Source organism: Denticeps clupeoides, chromosome 2 (assembly GCF_900700375.1).
Source record: "Denticeps clupeoides chromosome 2, fDenClu1.1, whole genome shotgun sequence".
Classification (NCBI taxonomy): Eukaryota; Metazoa; Chordata; class Actinopteri; order Clupeiformes; family Denticipitidae; genus Denticeps; species Denticeps clupeoides.
This window is the reverse complement of record NC_041708.1, coordinates 30,590,372-30,604,230: the sequence shown is the minus strand read 5'-3', so window position 1 is coordinate 30,604,230 and position 13,859 is coordinate 30,590,372. Positions and strand designations below refer to the sequence as shown.

General features: G+C 44.6%; 1 protein-coding gene across 1 annotated transcript in view; it reads right to left on the bottom strand.

The window, feature by feature from the left end:
• LOC114784261 (dihydropyrimidine dehydrogenase [NADP(+)]-like) overlaps positions 1 to 13,179 on the bottom strand; it is a 139,217-nt gene extending 126,038 nt beyond the window's left edge. The window contains exons 1-2 of the mRNA XM_028969524.1: positions 13,069 to 13,179; positions 1,713 to 1,795 (exon numbers count right to left, since the gene is read on the bottom strand). The gene's annotated coding sequence lies outside the window, so the exon portion shown is untranslated. The remainder of the gene's footprint in view (positions 1 to 1,712; positions 1,796 to 13,068) is intronic.
• Between the last annotated feature and the right edge of the window lie 680 nt (positions 13,180 to 13,859).

Here is a 13,859-nt window from a genome sequence, read left to right as displayed (position 1 = left end):
CATAGGAACTGAGAAGTGGTCTGTGGTCACCACCTGCAGAACCACGCCTTTATTGGGAATGTCTTTTTTTTCCCACCAGTTGTCTATTCCATTTGCACTTTTGCATATTAAATTGATTGTCCGTGTTGCTTCCTGAGTGGACAGAAGTGTGACTGACTTGGAATTACATTGTGTTACAAGTGTTCCCTTCATTTTTTGGAGCTGTGTGTAACAACAAGACGTCATCTGCATATGCTAATGGTAAACATTACTAGCATGCGTAACCAGGTCAAGATTAAACACATTTTGAATCAATCTTTTGTCTGTGATGACTGATAATCGTATCTTGCATGGTAGGTTTTGGTGCAACCGAATACCAGTGTGATTTCACTGTGAATTTATCCAACCTGGCTGAATACCCTCACAAGAATCCACTACCGTACAAAATGCTAACCGCAGCGACCACCACCAACAGAACCCTGCACCTAATCAGCGGCTCATTCGGAACCGTTAGGTCCCTGCGCTCCTCCTCCTCCAGCCTAATGAAGCCAAATGTCAAAGATTCAACTTCCTGCGGGCTCAGGCGGCCTGTGACTTGCCGCCTGTGCGTTCTTGTGATCATTTGATGATAAAGGCACCCACTCATGGCTTTGATGTTCAACATTATTAGCATTTAGGGAACCTGAATCTTTCATCAAATTTTTGTTGTTCGGATCAGCGGGGGGGGGGGGGGGGGGGGGGGGGGGGTTACTGCAGTTGGATGTGGACATTACCAAAGGGAGATTTTTTTAGTTTTTTTTTTTGCTTATGGCCATGTCTTACTTATCTTTTTTGTTCTGTGCTTTCTCAGTACACTGCTTATTTTGCCCTATCGCAGTGTTTGTAATCCCCACCACGGCCTCAGCCAATTACCACTTTTCATGCAGTCGTAATTCTGGCAAATAACAGACAATTCTTCATTAAAGGGATTTCAATTAATTGCTATTTTGTTGATGTTTGTGACTCCCTGATGATGTATTTATCTGTGCGCTGTTTAAATTTCACTAGGAATTACGTTCATTTACATGTAGTTCACTGTAATCCTACTCTATCTTTTTTAATGAAGCTAAGGAGATTAAGGAAGATTTCGTGGCACGGCCACAGCAGGCTTCCGGTTTGCTATCCTCTCAACATAGAGTGCCACATTCTGGGTGCTGCTCCACATCAGTGGAGGAAAAAAAAAAAGTGAAATTTGACACATGATCAGACTGAAATGTATGTACATTTTTCATTTAATAATACTTTCCGTAAGCAATTTTTACCCAGAGCAATGTGCAATAAATCTTGCATGAAACAAAGCATCCATAATTATTGGCATACATTGACACAAAAAAAATAACAAAAGGCTTGACGGCCATTTTTAATATCATCTCAAGGCACCCATAAGCACTTGGGATGGACAAATTAAACATTGACATGCCGGAGTAGCTCAGCAGGCCTGAGATACTCATGAAGCTGCAGTCGCGCCCTGGGGACGGGTGGCAGCGGCGGGTGTGGGGATCCTCATCTGACAAATTAATACCTCCAAGAGGAGCGCTGAATGGTAGCAATAAACTTATTTGTTCTTCCAATAATGAAGAATGACTCCCCCTCCACTTCTGAACCCCCCTTCCCCCAACGATCCCTCCGTTCCTGCCTCCCTCCCTTACGCTTTGCCACGTCTGTGACTGTTGCCATGGTGACCCGGTCCTTACCTCAGTGCTTCGCGAAGTGCTCCGCGCTCGCTCAGCGTTGTGTGTTTAATGTCATCAAAATTGTTCTCCAGCTTCACACAGGTCTGCAGCAGGATAAAGACAGGGAGAAAGAGGGAGAGAAAGAGAGAGGGAGAGGGTTCATGGTTGGTTGGTCTGTTGTTTATTTGTTTATCAGGGTACGTGTCCACCTTTGATGAGCGGTATCGATTTGGGGGGGGTTTACAAACGCTCTGAACTTGGTCCACCCCACTGTCACCACTGAGGGTTTTTTTTTCCCCATCACCCTTCATCTTCATGCAAATGGGCCCTGGCCCAGCAGCCAAAGAGCCGACTTGATTCCTCGCTCCTGACACGCTGAACTCCGCGGCGGCAGAACAAAATGTCAGACCCCCTTTCATTTCCTTTATTATTTCACTTACTTATTTATTTATTTATCTCTGGGTGGCTGGCGTGCTGTTGTCATGACAATGGCCCTCTCCATCACTACTGACCCCAGGAGGAGAAAGAGAGGCTCGCTATTATTGACACGCAGGCGATTAGCACTGACGGGCTCACTGCCCAATGGTTGCCAGATAAACACTCAAGAAACACACACACACACATATCATAGTTATACAAATTATTGTAAATTTGGTAGTCTACTTTTAGACTACTCCTCCCTGTTCTCTTTAAGGGCTGTTGATGATCTCCTTGATCAAAATTATTACAGAAGAAAAACACATCTGGAAACATACATATAGAAATTTACAGACATTTTTACAGTATGGCAATTGATATCACGCTAAAGGCACTTATTTCCTTATATATAATTTACGTAGAATCTACCAATCCAGGAGGGAAACGTGACAATATGTGACAATGTCACCCCACAGCATGTAGCAGAGTTACACCCCAACTTTGTCATGAATTGGGTTTTAAGTTTAACAGAGAGACAGTTGCACAAAATTTGCAATTAATATAACTGCCCACTGATATTGACTCTGAGCCATGTCCAGTCCGCCAGACGCACTCCATATAGTTCAATCGTCTAATTTTCAGAACTAGTCTCACTTCCATGGTCTATTTACGCACTGATTCTCATTAAATTGCCATTCTTGTTTGAGTCGTGCGTCCGTTTCCTTTTCTGCCACAAATCTGACAGCCGGTGCAGGTATCACTGCTCATGTGGGCTGCAGCCATGTTTTTCTCCTGGACTAGTTACGCCCCAAAATTCCCGATATCTTCGCGATATGTCCGGTCCCTGCCCCAGAAAAACATCATGGGGCCACCGCAGCGCCGCGCTGCTGGAACGTGGATTTCAGTGTATTCGCCGAATGCCTGGCAACGAAGCAAAAAAAAGTTCCGCTTTTAACTCGTCAGTCTGTAGAATCTTCTTTTCCGAACGGTTCGGTCTTACAACACATGCCTTTAGTCAAAACTCCAGCTGAGATAATGAGCTGTTTCTCTCCTCACCACCTTACTGTAAAAGCCTGATTCATGTGCGTTTTATTGCCTCACACACGGTTTATCCCATCTCTGTCATGAAAGACTATAACTCTTTTTACCATAGGCCTCTTGGTGGCCTGCTTTACCACAACTCTTCTTGCCAGTAAACTCGGTACTGAGGCACAGCAAGTTGCAATTCTATATTTTACCTTTTTTTTAGTCTTTGTGGTTTTGTTTTTCCTTGAAAATGCATTTTTTTTGTAACACTGCGCAAAGCAAAATCCTTGACATTACAAAGTGCTTGATGAGAGGTGAAAAAACACCAGTTTAAATGAAGCACAATTCCATTCCATTCAACAAAACTGTAAACTCTCCGAAGGCCCTCAACCCCGACAGCTCTGATGATTGCCCCGGCATTTAGCAATTTAGAGCAAAAAGCGCCCATGCTTAGCCTTCTACAAGAAGTCAATGGGGCTTTAACTTTGTCCAGACCAAGGGTCAACAAATAATATTTCTCAACTTTCCTCTTCCCACGAACCCCACAGTTTCATACTGGTATTTTAATTGGCCAAGGGTGACAGTACAGTATCTATATTTATAGCAGCAGCTATAAATGATAAAATGTGATTTTCAGCATTCAACGTGAGACACTGGAACCATAGTACAACCTTGATTCTATTATTCTAAAGTATATATTGCTCAACCATAACTTCTGTGCTCACCGAACAAGTATAAGTATTCCTGAGCTTTGTCTGTTGAATGTGGAACGATGAAACCCTTGGACTTGATTTCAGATGCCAAATTCTTCTCACAATACTACAGGGCAATCGACCAAATAACTTTGCGACATAAACAACATGACGTCTCCGGTGGAAAAACGTCGGGATTTGCAAACTTCTTCTTCAAACCCGTTTGTCTGAGGTCACGTTGTTGATGTAAGAAAAAGGCAGAGGCAGGCTGCTTTTTACGCTACAGAAACGCTTGCCAATGCTTACTTCACTTCCATAAAAGCGCATGGAAGGCGACTCAGCGATTAGCAAATTGGTTTTCATCAAAATGCCCTGAGTTTAATTGAACAGCATTAACTTACAATGTTTTTTTCGCCGTTGCTCAAACTGTGATGTGGGTTCTAAGATTGCGTGGGCATGGAAATTTGCTGGTTCTGTACATCTCTAACAATTCTGTCAGTTTTTCTTTTCTCAAAAGGCCTTCTTCTAGCAAGGTAGGGTGGTAGTAGCCCAGTGGGTAACACACTCGCCTATGAACCAGAAAACCCAGGTTCAAATCCCACTTACTACACTTAACCCTGAGTTGCTCCAGGGTGGGGACTGTCCCTGTAACTACTGATTGTAAGTCGCTCTGGATAAGGACGTCTGATAAATACGATACAATTTGTTAAACTAATTCCACACAGGTTTTCTGCGGAGATTTGGCATAAATAGACAAGCTGCACTCGATATTTCTTTAAATAAAATCACTCATACCAGTCAGTCAGCCTGCCTACTATGTAGTATCGCTCCAACATGACTACCTGCCTTGTAGTGACTAAGGTGGTGTTGGCTCCCCGCCGCAGGACACCTCTCACATTTTTCTTCGCGGAGGTAAGTACCGCCATGGCCGTTTGCACAAGGTGCAGATCTGATGCCTCAGCGCCTTAAATATTCATGGCAGCTTGGCTAGAACAGCCAAGATTAACGTTCCCCGAGCACGTTATGAATTTTCATTTCAAATAAGTATGATTAATATGAGCCATTAAGCATAGTGATGTGACAGGTTGGTCTCCCACTCGCTCTCCCTCTGCCCCCGTCTACCTCCCTCCCTTCCGAGACACGGTTTTTAAAAAAAAAAAAAAAAAAAAAAAGACACATATTGGGCCCGACCATGTCGCCGAACAACGTTAAAACAACATTAGATGCACAAGGCCACCCGTAAAACGCACAAAGCCGGAGCAGACACACATAACTGACTTAGGAAAATCTACTTTATGCAAAGCCCATGACAAAATGAAAGCGCCTGTTATGGGCGGGGGGGGGGGAAGCCCTTCAGATTATTGCTCGGCGCCGGGAAATGTATACAGTAAGCTGAGTAGGCATAAAAAAGGGCCCTTTGTACATCCTATTGTGTGTTAAGCGGCATGGAAATCTGCTTGGAGGAAAAGTCTTATTAAGGTTTTCTATTAACATCAAACCTTTAAACATAATCTCTCCAGGCCCCACCAAAAAAAAAAAAAAGAAGGAACGCTGACAGACGGCAAGGGCTGGTGTTGTAATCCACACATCCCCGACTTAATCCTCCGAGAGGGGAGGGAAGAGGGTTAGAGTTACATTTGCAGAGGGCGTATGAGGGGTTGGAGGGGGGGGGGCGCTTGTGTGTTCCAGCTGATAAAACCCATCGATCACACTCCACCCCGACCCGGCCGACCTCACCGCAGCCCCACCGCCTCTCCCCCCTACCCGCTCTCAGCGCCAACCACCGGTCTGATGCCTGGCCAGCCAGAGGGAGGCAAAGGCGGGGGGTAGATTGGCGGCTTGCAACTCTGCCAGGAAGTCAGAGACCAGGCAGGCAGGAGCGCACTTTGCTGTGCCACTTTGCGCCAACCCCAAAACGAGCAACGGCCCGAATCGGGACGCGGCGCCCGCTGCTGGGAGCCGCCCATTCCATGCAATGCCGGCATGATCAAACTCGATTAAGACCACTTATGCCTTAATTAAAAATTAAGAAACCCCGGCATGTCAGATGCACCATGTCACGGCACTGTCACTTAGCGCGATTGATCGATGAAAAAAAAAAGTTGAAACACTGTGGCAAGGCGCTGAGGCCACTTTGTTTTGATATCCTAATATTCCCTAAATAAAAATTAATCTCCTCACTTCTGAAACAGGCAAATGGACTAATGAGCAATCTGTCTTAACACTGCATGACTATTAGTGACATGATCCATTTACTTTTATCTGGAAGTGATGGAGTGGAGCGCGTTCCTCATTTTGCCCAATTTATTTCCCTTCAATACTGACACATAAACCTGGCAAAACTGATAATGTGGTGACATCCATAATCAGGGGAGATTTTTATTTTTTCTTCTGGTTTCTAATGGCGTCATACTCAATCTAACATTTGAATGCTGGCCACTTTATTAGAAACACTATTTTCCAGGCACTACATGACACGTAGGGAGATATGATACGGAGTCACATTATGACCGCCACTTCGGACTGGACGTGAGGTTCTCAACACAGGAACGATCAAGGATGGTCAGATTCACTTTTGGGAAGATAGTGGTTTACCCCAAATTGGTTTGTGATTAAACTTTTGGGTGTTAGAAATAATTACACACACACACACACACACACACACAAATAAAGGGCTGGATGAGGAGTTTGTTTCTCCTCTTCAAAAGTGAAAGTCAACTGATTATCTTAGTGGAACACTGCAGCACAGCACACGGTGCACACAACGAAATGTGTCCTCTGCTTTTAACCCATCACCCTTGGTGAGCAGTGGGCAGCCAATGCAGGCGCCCGGGCGAGCAGTGTGTGGGGATGGTACCTTACTAGGCCACTATTGCCCCAAGAAATAGATAACTAGTAAGCAGTCCTTTTCTGCCAATTGCAATTTCTGTAAATCCAGAAAACCTAAATGTGACATGTCTCATACAGCACCAGGAAAATATTGCCCATAATCTATTGATGGTTTATAAATCATCTTCAAGGACCACTCTTTGCCTGCTTCAAGTTGCACATTGTCACAGTGGCTTAAGCCTGATTTAGAAAAACTCAATAAAAAAAAAAAAAAACATTAGGTCGGCAGTTCCAGCCGGACAGTAAAATGTTATTCCGAAGCCCGAGAGCCTTTAACCCAATTACGAAATGTTTAACACCCCAAACAGCGGTAATTTACCCATCATTTACGTAACTAACGAACCGGATTACAATTTTGGGAGGTTAAACAAGACATTTGGTGCTGCAGAAAATATTTAGGTTTGCTCACATGGGTTGGCAATTTCATTCTCTTATTAGGCCTTGACTTTGACCTGGTGCTGAGAGACAATTACCAAACAATCCCTTCTGGGACAAACTCAGCAAAGGACACTGCTTCCTTTTCATATTCGCCCTCCACATTTTCCTTTGTGCCTCATTAGGGCAATTACCTCTGGTGGATAATAAACTTTGCAGAAAAACACTCTTGTATCAAAACAGCGTACACACACTTTTTTTTACTGCTATGCAAGGACCTAGGGTAACAAATGTGTAATAAATGTATTATAAATGATTAAGTACCTCTATGTCATAAGGCTAAGATCTAAGATGCATCCCACATCAAACTTTAATCTCAGTAACCAAAGGCCAGTCATGTGTCTATCAGAAATAAAAAATCCACATGTGTTCTTATCTTCTTGAGGACATTGGAGCACATACAGAGCTCAGTGAGAAGACAGGATGGGAGGCAACTCTAAGTCACTGTCACGGCGGTGCAGACACACTCATCCTCAGGACCAGACGGTGTGTGTCTGAGATCCTTTCTCTGCAAAACTCAGGGAAGACGTCAGAGGGGGATTTAGGCCACCCTGTTGAGAATGTCAGAGTCGCTCCGTCCTGAGCTCTCACCCGACAAACACAAGTGTGGAAAAAATAATAATAATGCAGCCTCCACATCCTGAGGACCCACGTCACAAATCCATGAGAACATAAGGCAGTCTGGAAGCTCATTAGACTGGATTAGAAACCACGGGAACATTATTAAAACACGCGCCATCGGTAAACAGAGGTGTTATTGAAAGACAAGAACAAGGGCACCTCGGCGGTGCCCGTTCTCTCGCCGAACCAATCGCCCCCTCTCCACCCCCCACACACACCCCAAACATCCATCCCCGCCACAAGGCTTCAGCTCACAGCTGCAACTGTCTGTCTGTTTATGTGTTTTTTGAAGGATTAACTCAGACGCAGACACACATACCCGCGGAGATGAATACAGAACAACCAAGAACGCAACCTAATTAATGACTGCAGTGTCTGAGCGCCTGTTTACGCTGGGTGTCGGAGCTAGTCTTTGGTGATCGGGTCAGAGGACAGCTAAGGCAGACCGACACCAGCATCTGAGTAGGCTCCTGATGAGACGAAGGATGGGTGTCCTGAAGGATCAGAGCATCAGTAAGCACCAATACGTAACATGAGCCTTACTTGCCATGTCTGCATCAGTAACTCGTTGAGTCTATTTGGTTAGTTCATTTTTTGTATCATTATAAATTATTTTATTACAAAGGTGTGGGAACCATCATACATGTGAAGAGAATTGTACACCTTTACACTATCAATCTTAAATGAGTTGTGGTAGAAGCAAACTTCAAGCAATAAATAGTACAAAATCTTGATCACAACCTGCACAAAAATATTGCTAAAAAAAAGTATATTGAGATATTAGTAGAGACATATGTAGATGGACTTTCCAACCAATTTTGGCATGCTTTGGCATGAGATTTATTTGGGACCAAACTAAAAAACTCACTGGTTTCACTTTACATGTAACTACAGTTATAGTATAGTATTGTATAGGTCTGTAACCTCATTTGAAATGGACATTTGCTCTTCATGGATTCCCTATAAAACCAACTTTACAGCCTGCGCAGCCACCAAACCCATTCCACCAAACAATTATGACTAAGCCACAGGGCCTCGCAAAACTTATTTTAAGGATCACTAAAATGGTCATTGCCTTTTCTTTACGAAGAGGATAAATCTGTTATGTACGATCGAACTGTGTTATTCCCACCAGCAGTAAGGAGAGAAAAAAAAGACCTAAAGGGTGCAACGGTGAAGTGACAGTGAAGAACACATCTGAAAAGAGTTCAAAAGTGATGATCCTGGCCTTCATGATCTGTGAGAAATACGTTTCTCCTCTACTCTACTCTCACCCCCATCTGGCGTTATGTCGGCAGAAATAAAAACTGGTTCAGACCAAAGTAAGTATCCCCAAAAAAGCGGTACTTGATATTTACTCAGCATGAAACCCAGCAGGCTGGTCGCTTATTAGAGTATCCCACTAACTGACTACAGCTGCACTGAAATTAAAATTATTGACTGAAGATGGTTTTCAGACTGGACCTCTAACCTTCTACAACAGCCCGCAACCTTGGAGCCCGCAACCAACTCTCCTTCTCGACTCACATCAGCAATCTTTCCCGCTCATGTAGATTCCTTCTCTACAATATCAGACAAATCCGCCCTTATCTGTCAACCCAGGCCACCCAACTACTGGTTCAGTCCTTAGTAATCTCACGACTGGATTACTGTAGCTCCCTTCTAGCTGGTCTACCACTATGTACCATCCGACCTCTACAACTCATACAAAATGCAGCAGCACGACTGATCTTTAACACCGCCCCTCTGCTACATTCCCTCCACTGGCTCCCAGTAGCTGCACGCATCAGGTTCAAAATACTGATGCTGGCCTACAAAGCCAAACATGGAGTAGCACCATCCTACCTCACAGCCCTTATTACACCTCACACAGCACCTCGTATACTCCGAGCCTCCAATACTGCTCGCCTGGTCCCTCCATCTCTGAAGGTAAAAGGAAGACATTAATCTAGACTCTTCTCTGTCTTGGCCCCTCGGTGATGGAATGAACGTTCCCGCGAGGTCAGAACAGCTCAGTCACTGAGTATTTTCAAACGGCAGCTCAAGACCTTCCTCTTTAGAGAATATTTAGATTAACTTGTAACCTTCTTATTGTCGAACTTGTGTACAGAATCTACAACAAGAGTAAATAAAGATTGTATTCATAGTTGGGGTCCTAATGAACCGGAACTGATCACTTCATCGATAGTAAATTGAAAGCACATTGTAAGTCGCTCTGGATAAGGGTGTCTGCCAAATGCCTTAAATGTAAATGACCATAGAATCAAACTTTTAAAGACAATGCTGGTGGGATGCAATCGATATTGGTGCAAAGTCTTGTGAATTCCAATCACCTTCTGTTATTCATTTAATGTCTTTTAGGTTAAGTGAAGTGAAAGTGATTAGTGACACCACAGCACAGCATTTATCTCTGCATTTCTGCATCTCTGCATTTATCCCATCCGCTAAGGCAGCATGAATGGCACCCGAGGAGCAGTGTGTGGGGACGGTGTTTTGCTCAGCTTGGGATTTGAACCAGCAACCTTCTGATTACGGGGCCGCTTCTTTAACTGCTAGGCCACCACTGCCCCGCTAGAGTTGCACTGCATTGGCTTGGAACACAAATGTGAACTAATTATTGTGACTAAACCCAGAAACATCCAAGATGGAGCATCCAAGATCCAATAAAGAGAACCCAATCCAGAGGCTATAGATATAGTTATCCTCTTTATCCAGCAGTAAATATCACTGTGTGACCCAATCAGTCCTACACATCAATTTGTAGGAACTTTAACCCACTCCTCCCTACAGAAAAGCTCCATCTTCTCATTTTTAAGATGTATTAGTTCATATTTGTGTTCCAAGCCAGTGCATTTCAACTCTAGCAGGGCAGTGGTGGCCTAGCAGACTTGTAATCACAGGTTTGAATCCACCAACCCTCAGGGTGCCACTGAGGTACAGTCCCCACACTCTGTTCCCTGGGCACATTTCATGGCTGCCCACTGCTCACAAATGGTGATGAGTTAAATGCAGAGGGCACATTTCATTGTGTACACTGAGTGCTTATTTGTGTATCACTGTTACGTCCTTTGGGCAGTAGAGTGGTTTGGGGTGTTCTGTGATTGGTGTGTGTGTTTCAGGTTGTTTGCTGGGTATAGTTTGGGGAATTGATGGTTCCACCTACTTATTGCCTCATCATACCTAACAACTCATCAGACAGGAGCATTTAAGGACAACTCCAGCCATCAGACGGGGCCTTTGTTATGGAGCCAGAGGAGGGTGGAGAGGAGAGTTTGGGAGCTAGAGAAAAGCCTGTGTTTCGTGTTAGTGTGGTCACAACTCCAGCCATCAGACGGGGCCTTTGTTATGGAGCCGGAGGAGGGTGGAGAGGAGAGTTTGGGAGCTAGAGAAAAGCCTGTGTTGCATGTTAGTGTGGTCAGTGCTGTGGTAGTTGTGGTTGTGCGGTGGGGTTTTTTTTCCGTGTAAACTGTATATACTCTCTGCTTGTGTGTGGTGTGGTTCCCCCTGTCGGCTATTGTTGTTGTTATGTACAGCACTCTAGGTTTTGGTTGGTTGTTCACTTCCCACTGTAAATAAATGCACAATATTTCACTTCGGCCTGGTAGGTGTGTATTCTCGCCTCACACATCCCTCTCCTTCGTTGTCCCCTCTTCTTTCCCAACCCCTAGATGGGGACGTGACAACCACATATGACAAATAATAACTTGCGCAAAAAAAAAACAAAGCACCACTGCATGCTGTGCAGCAGGCCAAAAAGAAAACCATGAATGTGTATTGTAACCTACGGAAACCAATTCCACTGATAAAGTAAAGATCTGACGGAACAGAGGTCTAATGTAAATGTGAAAGTGTCTGCCAGTGCAAACATGTATTTATATACAGTACATATGCATGACATGTCTGGAAATACTCATCTGGCCTATCTGAACCGTCCCATTGGTTAATTAGGCTATCCGGTTACAAAAGCCAGGTTTTTTACGGGAAGATCTGAATCCACGTCGACGGATGGGGCTCTGTCTACAGGCTTTGCGCGACGAGTTAAATGAGGTCCCCAGTCCATCGCCGGCAGCCGCAGTGATGAATTAGCCAGTCGTACGTAGCAGCGGTGCAGTCAGCGGGGAGGGCATAATCTCCCCTACAAAATACCTCCATCTTGTTTCGTGTCTACATCAAATAAATCCCAACTCTCAGTAGCCTTTAGAGGGCAGACGAGGCACCGTCCGCACCTGCCAAAAACACAAACACGCCGCTCACTCGCTGGTCTTGGGAGATATTGCTGAGACTTTGACAGCATGTGCCTGGAATCCTAAGATAATTGTGTTTGGAAGTGTGTCTGTGTGAATCTGCTGCTGTTTAGTGGTGTGTTTCAGATGGACTGTCAGTGTTACACGTCGGAGCGCACATCTGCGTCTGTGTGAAAAGATCTTTATAAAAGTGGTTGATGTGGGTGTGCGTGTCTTCATGACCTGATATACACTAAAAGTTTTTTTTCGTCTGCAGACCTGTAGATATGTTGTGCCGTGTGTGTGTGTGTGTGTGTGTGTGTGTGTGTGTGTGTGTGTTGCGGTTTATACGAGCACCGCACATCTGAGCTCCAGAGCCCAGCTGTGGACTTCACAGTGGAGGCTTCCAAAGGTTAGACAACAAGCCCCTCAAACACCCGACCACCCCGACCAGCTCATCCTGCACCTCACTAAACCACAGCAGAGGCTAATTTGGGACTCGGGCCAAAGTCCCTGCTGCTAGCAGCTCCTGTCTGATTCCCCACGAGGTTGGGATCCCCTGTAGCATCCCATGCAGGGATTTTTTTTTTTAATTAGTCCATTTATTATAGGGTAATAAAAAAGGACAATGAGCTGATTTAGAAAATACCAGCATGCTTTGTACAAGTTTTACTGTATTTTTTTTTTCTGGATTGATTAAAACATTCATCAACCTTCTGTGTAAAATGTAAAAATACAATAAAGCTATATTGGTGTGGTGGCCTAGCGGTTAAGGAAGCAGCCCCGGAATCAGAAGGTTGCCGGTTCGAAATCCAATCCACCACTGAGTAAAGCACCGTCCCCACACACTGCTCCCCGGGCGCCTGTCATGGCTGCCCACTGCTCACCAAGGGTGATGGGTTATAAGCAAGAGGAGCAAGTTAATCAAATATAATGGACATGGAATGAAACAGAAATTATTTTATTTGTAGAGCTGTATAGTTAGTTTGAATAACAGAAAATATGCATTTGCATGCGTGTGTGTGTGTGTGTGTGTGTGTGTGTGTGCGCGCTCGTGAAGGGGACAAAACTCACATCACAGCCCTTCTCAGGGTTCCTCTTCCAGTGCTTCTTCTCAGCTTGCTTGGCTGCAGTGGAGTGGAGCGCAGTGTGGCTCTTCACCCGAGGGTTCAGGGCCAGGATACTCTGTAGAGAGAGAAAGAAGAGCAATGAGGAAGGAGCAAGGACGAGGGGTGAGGAGGACAGAGAGCGTTGGTGAGGGTGGAAGTGAACAGAACTCGCCTTAAATGATTCCTGCACTCGGCCTTGCCAAAACACAGTGTGTGTGTGAGTGAGTTTGTGTGTACGTGCGCGAACGTCTTCATGATTATGACAAAACTAGAACAGCGCTTGTGTAAAGCCCAGGGTAAACAAGTGAAAGTTTCACAGGTCAAGGCTAAGGGCAGCGTGGAACAGTTGCCAAAATGTTCTTGCCAGAAAGGCAGAGGAACTCTTGCAAATGCTGATCCCATCTGTACAAAGCAGCAACTGATCTATCAAGTTACAAAAGCCAGGAGAAAAAGAAAGGATTGTCTTCCACTCTGCATCTCTCTCTCTCTCTCTCTTATGTATATATATATATATATACACAGAGAGAGAGAGAGAGAGAGAGAGAGAGAGAGACATATGCATCGGTAATTATGCAGTGCAAAAACACACATACACCAACAGTAAATAAATAAAAGGTGTTAGATGAATAATTCTGCCACCCACACTTGCAGCACTGAATCTATTGTGTCCGATTTTTCCACACAGTCACTGTTAAATAACCGCTCTCTGGGCAGGGATGGGCACAATTTTATAATTTTCTATTTGATCAGCGTGAT